The sequence below is a fragment of the Onychostoma macrolepis genome, chromosome 25 (genome assembly GCF_012432095.1).
Source record: "Onychostoma macrolepis isolate SWU-2019 chromosome 25, ASM1243209v1, whole genome shotgun sequence".
Classification (NCBI taxonomy): Eukaryota; Metazoa; Chordata; class Actinopteri; order Cypriniformes; family Cyprinidae; genus Onychostoma; species Onychostoma macrolepis.
The window spans coordinates 18329860-18338268 of record NC_081179.1 but is presented as its reverse complement, the minus strand read 5'-3'; positions in this window follow the sequence as shown (position 1 = coordinate 18338268).

Genomic DNA, 8409 nt, shown 5'->3' with positions numbered 1-8409 from the left:
AACGCGCAGCACGCTGACGCCGTGCGTTTGGACGTCATTGTTATTATTATTATCTTATTTTATTTATTCATTTTACGTTATTATTGTTGTTGTTGTTGTTGTTATTATTTAGTTATTTGTCCGTATGTATTTATTTTTGTATGTGAAACATTACAAGGTGTGACGTTTTATTTCTTAGTTTTTTTCCTGTAGAAGTTTGGTCTGTTCTGATAATAATAATAATAATAATAATAATAGCGTTTGGACGTCACTGCTTACAGGTTAACAAGGTTGAATTTTGTGGTCAAGAAAAATAAATATTTTGCATCTTTTTTTCGTTGTATTTACTCAAGATTATTTTAGAAAGATTTGGAATTCTATATGAACAGAAAAATGTAGCGTATGATAGAAACTTGTATATTTGATGTGCTTTTTTATACAGAAAACAAACATTTGAATTGTAAAGAACAACACATTTTTTACATTTATACTATTAGGAAAATATCATATGCATAAGAAGAAGTGGGCTCAACGTAGACCAAATTGTTCACATTTTATAAATGACTTTAAATTATATGTAAATTTCTTGGAACAAGCAAAAAACAAACAAAACAAAAAAGCACTAAAACATGTAATGCTCTAAAAGCAATTTATGTAATTTTCTTCCCTTTTTTTCTCTTTTCTTTCCATCTCTTTTCTTTTTTCTCTGGCAGCTAATGTTAATTTGATCATGTGAATATGTAAGACCTCTTGTTCTTGTGGCATTCATTGAATTAATAAAGCATTTAAAAAAGAAGGTTAGCAAGGTTAGTTTTTATAATATAAGCATTATTAATAACGCTTTGTGTTTAATAGAAAAGGGACAATGAGCTAATTAAAAAAATTTAGGAGCACAGTCAAAATTTTAAGAGCACCCTCTGATCAATGATAAAAATGAACCTTCACATTATATGAGCCGATATTTGCAGGGGCACCATAGCCTATAGCTGTCAGAAATATGGACTGTCTGTGTGTGTTTTGCTCCCCATGTGCTCCCATTGACCTAGTTTTGCCTCGTGTGTGACATGTCCATATTTGGTTATCTTCCTGTTCCTGTTCCGATTGTGTTTAATTGATTTCAGGTGTGTCTCGTCTTCTCCTCGTTTAGTTGTTTATTTAAGAGTGTCCTGTTCTATTGTCCCTCGTCTGGTGTTATACGTCTACACTGATGTGCTACGTGTGTCTCCTGCCTGCCCTGTGTTGGATTATTAGACTGTTGATTGTGAGAATTCTCCTACATCTCTGCATACCTTGCTCCTTCACTCCCTCACAGTAGCAGTCGTGACAGAACACCGGACCTACAAAAGTTTATTTGCGTTGTTCCCCTCTGTTTATTTTCCACGTTTTGTACAGTGTTTTTTGTTTCCGTTTGTGTTCCCCATGGATCCCCTCGCCTCAAAGTTTACCTCCCTTGCCCGTAAAGACCTTTCCTTCTTGGAGTATGCTGTGGAGTTCAGCCAGCTCGCCATTTTAACAGTGTTCGATGACGCTGCACTGAACTGTTCTGGATCGGGGCCAACTACTACCGCCCTGCCGATCTCCCAGACACCACCGGATTGTGCTGGAGGGAGGCAATCATTCGGTGTCTGGAGAGTGTCTATCCACAACACAGCCAGACAAAGTGCCCAGCCCACCATCACCCCGCTGCGTGGAGCTAGAGCCTGAGCCCACCACTGACGAAGAGCCAGAGCCCATCGTGACCAACGAGACATCGCCTAGGAGTGCGACAGAGCTGAGGATCACCATGGAGCCAGAGCCTCACGGATTGTCAGACCAGTTGTGAGAGCCGGCTATAATGCCTGCCACGAGGGAGAAAGCCGTGGACCGAGAAAGTGCGGAGAGGAGCTCCGCCCCCTGTACCATGGCTGAGGGTGAGCTGAATTTGGGTCTGGGACTGCTGGACTTCCCGTTCCTGAGTTTAGCCCAGCGAGGGCTGCTGTTTCCACGTCCTATTCAGAGAAAGACTCAGTTCCCGAGTCCAGCCCTGTCGGTTGTGCTCCCTGTACTGGGCAGCACACACCCGCCCTGAAGCCCAGAGGCTCACAAATGCCCACTCACCCTCCTGCTCCTGCCTCCTCCACCGCTGCCGTCTGGCAGCCCTTCTGCTCGCTGTCATCCCACCATCTGTACGGTGCGAGCTCCGCAGGTCTGCCATCCTCCATCGTCACCGTGGCTGGAGAATCCCTGGCCTCCGGCTCCAGCCTCTAAGCCCCGGACTCTGCCTCGGCCTGTCGATGCAGTAGCTCCACCATGCCTCCTAGCTCCCTCCTCTCCGCCGTGCCCCATCAGTCCACTGGCTCCGCCAGGCTCCCTCATCCCTCCGGCTCCGCCTTGGTCTGTCGTTGACCATCCGTCGCCTCGGGACTCCACTCCTCCGTTTACATGTCTTAGATTTATCAAATAAAGTCTTATTTATATTGAAAAGGGAAGAATCTTGTGTTTTGTGCTCACAAGATAATGTATTACACTGCTGATCATGTTACTGTGCTATTTAGTGTTTTCACTATATTTTGGATTTTCATATCCAGTGCAGAGTTGATGTTGTACGGCACATTCAGTGAATCGCTAGCTGACTCCGTGAAACACTTGAAACAGTGATTCTGTCCAAATTCCCTATAAATCATAAATAATTCCCTTTGAGTTAAATTGACCTGTTTCCCTTACATAAGGTCTGTGTTATTGAGATGACTCCAATATTTTTTTCCACATCATGCTAACGTTATTGCTCTCCACCGACTGCGCTGATCAAAAGCATGATGGGAAATGCCTGACTGACGACACAGCTTAATGCTCATTGGTTCAGACAACCTTGATGCTGCGTTCTCTTCTAAAATGTTTTATTTTTTTAATCTGATTTCATGCTATTATGTATTTTTGTGCATGAATATTCCCAAACACTATAGTGCGATCTCTGTGTGAGATATGTGATTGTTGTCATAGTTTCTATAAAAATCTAAAATACATGTTTGAATTAAAATAAAAAATAATGATAAATACGCCTTTTGTATGGAATTAAATAGCAAGCACTTTGAGTGTCTTGTTCATCATTTTTATATTCATATAAAAGCAACAGAACTGAAATTATATCATGTTTATCAGAAGCACAGCATATGAGTGAGAATAACGCGATATCTGCCTTTGATCTCGTAGGTATCTGTTCTTCTTCGAGAGGTCAGAACTGTCCGTCTTGTCTGCACTTATTTCACTCCTCCCCTCACTGCAGCCGCCTACTCTCGCCTACATTTCAGGCGAGGCGCATCTCAAACAAGCCTATTAATCTACGCCCCGCCTCCAGCAGCGCAGGGGTGTTGGAATGTTCGAAAACAGTACCGTCGCTCAGCCTTGAACTTTTTTTTGCCCCCAAACGAAGAACGAAAACGAACTTCGTTTGAAGTATATCGGGGATAGACTGTTATTTCATGACCAAAATTAATTTGACCTTAATATATAAATTACGATAAAAAGAAATTCTAACGCATTATAATGTAAAGGAAACGGCGCTGTAATTTGCTTCGTTTGAACCAGATACTGAAGCAGTCACATGATTTTCAGGTGAACGAAGCTTCAGACGTCATAGATCATGTGCTTTTGGCAAAACACATCAAGCTCCGATACAGCGCTTCAATGTGAAATGTGTTGTTTTTTTGATACAAGTTTCGGAGCTTACGTGTTGAACGTAACATCACCACTGGGGCCTGTACCATGAAGCCAGTTTAGCCGGCTAGCCAGGTAAGTTTCAGTTTAGTTTGTGCCAACTTTGGGTTTTAGGTACCATGAAAGTGGTTTTGGCTTTTAGCAGTGTTCATTGCCATAGTAACTTTCGCTCCACAGCTAACCTGCTCCGGGGCAGGTTATGTTCTGGTTTAGATATCTTAAACTGACATTTGCCCAATCAGCTTCAAGCAAAGTGACACATCTCTGACGCAATAAAGCCACTCCTCCAGTTTGTCTTACTCCAAATTAAAGGACGCTACATAGTAAAACATTTTTAAAGATAAAATCATCAGATTTTTAGAGATGATTATTTTTTATAATTATTTAATATTATTTATATAATTATACCCTTAATCCATTACACAAGCCAGCTTAGTTTAATAGTAATTATTAAACGTTTATTTTAAATTAATATAAACATATAGATAATATGCAATATAAATAAGTTTTAGAATCAATAGCTGCAAACTTGACTACATATGAGTTTAGATTTTTAAGTGTTTTTATACCCATATATATTATAAACTCTATAAACTAACTTGGATAGATCGTTTCATCTTGCTGTGTAAATGTGTTTAAATTCTTCATACTGTTCAATCTTTTAATCTTTGGTAGTGAATCGCACTGACTCTCTCACGAGAAGTGAATCACAGTTTCAAGACATGTGATTGGATGCTCATTACTGATGTCACTCATTCATGTGCACCTGCTCCATTAGCTCAGGATCAAGCCTGAGATGACAGAGAAAGTTGATGATCATGGTCATGGTACCAACAAAGCCGGATTAGACTGGTTTGGTTTTGTCAACTCAAAAATAATCCTGCAACCCTGAGTTTGTTCAGCCACCATCATGGTACAGGCCCCTGCTTTGCGCACAAAATTAAATCGCATCTTTGGATGGAAACAAAGTGACACATGTTTGACACAAAAAAAGTCACTCCCCCAGTTTCTCTTCCTACAAAATACAACAAAATATTTGTAAAAATACAACAAAATTGTCTGGTTTTAATGATAATTACAATATGATTTATATTATTATTAATCCATTACACACAAGCACTTTTAGTTTAACAATTATTATAAAGCATTTATTTTAAATGAATATTAATATATACAGATCATATGTAATATAAATAAGTGGTAGCATCAACAGATAACGCTTTAAAATTGCCTATATGTTACCTTGTTCGAGTCTCTATCGCTGTATATGATCAACTATATAAACTAACGTCACAAGTTTCACTTGTGACTGCACTGATAGAGCAAGATAATTTCCTTTATTGTCCTCTTTCATGGACAAGTACTTCAGTGGAAATGCATTTAAATTCCTTATATTCTTTAATCTCTTAACCTTTAACAAAAGAGTTTTGGATCTCGTTGTCTCTCTCGTGAACACTTACTCTGTGTTGTGATTGACTGTTCGCCACTGATGTCACACATTCATGTGCATGTGCTCCACAAACTCAGGATCAAAGCCAGAGTTGACAAAGAAAGCTGATGATCAGCATCATGGTACCAATAAAGCCAGATTGGAGTGGTTTGGTTTGGTTTGGTTTTGTCAACTCAAAACTAATCCTATAACTCTGAATTTATTCATCTACCGTGGTACAGGCTCCAGGTCAGCTGTGACTTTGTTTGGAACTATTTGAGTTGACAACATACAGCAAAATCAGACAACAGTGTTCCTAAAATGTAAGTCACTTAATATTAACTTCTTGTTTATTAAGCTGTTGTATAAAATCAATATCACATTTGCAAACTCCCTTTATAATCATTAAAAAGCTGTCACTCATCTCAGTTCATCGTGACGATAATCAATGAAGCTTACGTTGCACAATGAATCTTTTATTTACATCATGTCTACACTTTTGAATAAAAACTCTGGTATTTTGAGTGGTGAGTGGACTTAAACACCTCTGATTGGTCATTGCGTTCAGGATATCAACAGATATGTCTGTGTTGGCTACATTGCACAACTCTGCAAAAGCACATTGTAAATCACTAATGATATGTGGCCACATATTGACAGCACTGATGGTGGGACAATGAACAACTGCCAACACTGTGAAAGTAATGAAAATGATACATATGCATACATTAAAATAACTTTTAATTTAAACAATATAAATGTGTCCATATATTTAACTAATTTCGCTGTAGGTCTGTTTTTAATTTATAATTTTTTTAGTGTTACAACTGCACCTGTCATGGGGTCAGATAACAAAGTCATTCATTGTTTTCAACCAATAATTGTGGAAAATATGAATTGTATATGTAGGTTTTTGACATTTGTTTTACTGTTACCAATGAAGATAACGTTAACATAGTTGTTGTTTCTTTTCTTTACTTCCTTTTGTGCAGAACTCACAATTTAGTCTTTGCATTGAAGTAACAAGCTACATGAATCTCGTGCTGTGCATCGTCTCTCTTCTTTTTAATGATTCAGAATCATATAGCTACGCTCTTAAGCATCGCATTCTTAAAGGGCTACCAAACAGATAAGATAAGATTTTAAATTTAGGATCTTTCTGTAATTCCGACACATAGGCTATAGACACATAAAGACCAACAAATACAAATACCATTTATCCTGCAGTGTTTTTGCCGTAGTCAGCAAGAAGTTACACATGTATTCTGCCTGTTTCCTATTTATGAAATCAAATAATGAATGTTTTTGATTATAACAATTAATGGAAAAGAGATGAAAAATATTAAGAAGTAATGCATCCCTTACGAAAATTAACCATGTTTTTTTTTTTTTTTTTTTAATGGGCTACTATTAGTATAACTTTCAGTTTCGATTTCTATAGGTCGTAGGCGTGTCGGATCTTGTTAGCCTATATACCTGTAACCACAGGACTAGGCCTATTACTGTTTCACGATTCGGGAAGGCTTTTGCAAGTTTTTAGAGAATGACAAAAGAAACTGGCAGAATTGGTGTAATCCTTTGGAATTCTCACTACTGCAGAACTCCGGAACATTATTCAAATAGTTCTGTTTAAAACGCAGAGTGAAGACGATCATTCACGATGGCGGAGCCTGATAGTAAGTGAACTATTTAGCCTATTGGCAGCGGCTAAGTGCAAATAGCATTTTCTTAGCGATAGATGCTATTTATAGAACCATTGCTATTTGCACTTAGTGTAAATAGGATATTTTCTTAGCGATAGAGGAGAACTGGCCCCCCGACTGAGCCTGGTTTCTCCCAAGGTTTTTTTCTCCATTCTGTCACAGAGGGAGTTTTGGTTCCCTGCCGCTGTCGCCTCTGGCTTGCTCAGTTGGGGACACTTAATTTCTAGCGATTATCGCCGATTTGATTGCACAGATACTATTTAAACTAAACTGAGCTAGACAATGACATCTCTGAATTCAATAATGAAATGCCTTTAACTGAAAATTGAGTGTTTAATCTTATCATTATACATTACTGACACTCTATCCTCCAATTTGATACTGTTAAGTGCTTGGACACAAGCTGTATTGTTAAAAGCGCTATATATTTATATATATATATATAAATAAATAAAGGTGACTCGACTTGACTTGACTTGACGGTCATCAAGGATACGCAGAGCGTTTACACTGAAACGCAACCCCGGAGTTTTCAAACTAAAACGGGGTCTGCAGCATTGTCAAAAGTCTCTGTTTTCAACCTCGAAAACGCCGGAGTAGTGTAAACGACAGACGTAACCGTAGCGCTTTAAAACGAAAGCGCACTAGTGTAAACGGGGCCTCAGTGTACTAAAATCACTTCAGAGCATGAGGTTTCTACCAGAATAAGTGGGCACTAAACTATTTCTACTAAATCAACATCAGATCAAATTGTATGTGTCCTTATTCCAGCTGACATGAGCTCTAACCAGTTCTTTTCATGCAGAGCCAGACATAAAAATAATATCTCGGTTGTCTGTAAGTGAAGTAAGTAAATTTTCTACAATGTGTGTTTGTTACAATGACACTTCAAAGCTCTTTATTTTCAGCTTATGTTGTGTGTGTCCGTTTACTTCATGTTCATGTACTGCTTAACGTTCGTCTCTTTTTAAGTGCCTCAGATTGAGGAACTCTAGGCAGTTTAATGAAACATTTCAAGGTAGGCTCATGTTCTTTCTATAAAATATGAGATCTCTACTTTGATTGCTGATGAACAGTACATTTGTTTGTGTCTGCATGAAGAAACTCCTAAAATTACTTCATTTTATGAGATCTCTACCAGAATAATAAATGTTGGGCACTAAACTGCTTATACTAAATCAACATCAGATCAAATTGTGTCCTTAATCCACCTGAAATTTTTTTAATCCAGTTTTTTTTTTTTTTTTTTCGATCAGGGCCAGATCACACATCGATGGAATCTCACTCATCTGTGCTGGTAATAAGTGACAGGAAATCTCCTATAAAGTGTGTTTGTCAAGACCATGGTAAACTAAGAAAGACTTGGAAGCTCTTTACTTTCAACTATGTTTTTCTGTGCATGTTTACTTCATGTTCATGTAATGCTTAACACTCATTATTTCTCTCTTTATTAAGTGGTCTGATTTGGAAATATCTAGACCCATAGCCCTAGGTAGGCTCATATTCTTTCTATAAAATATGAGATCTCTACTTTGATTGCTGACGAACAGTACAATTTGTTGCTGTGTTTGTGTCTGCATGAAGAAACTCCTAAAATTACTTCAT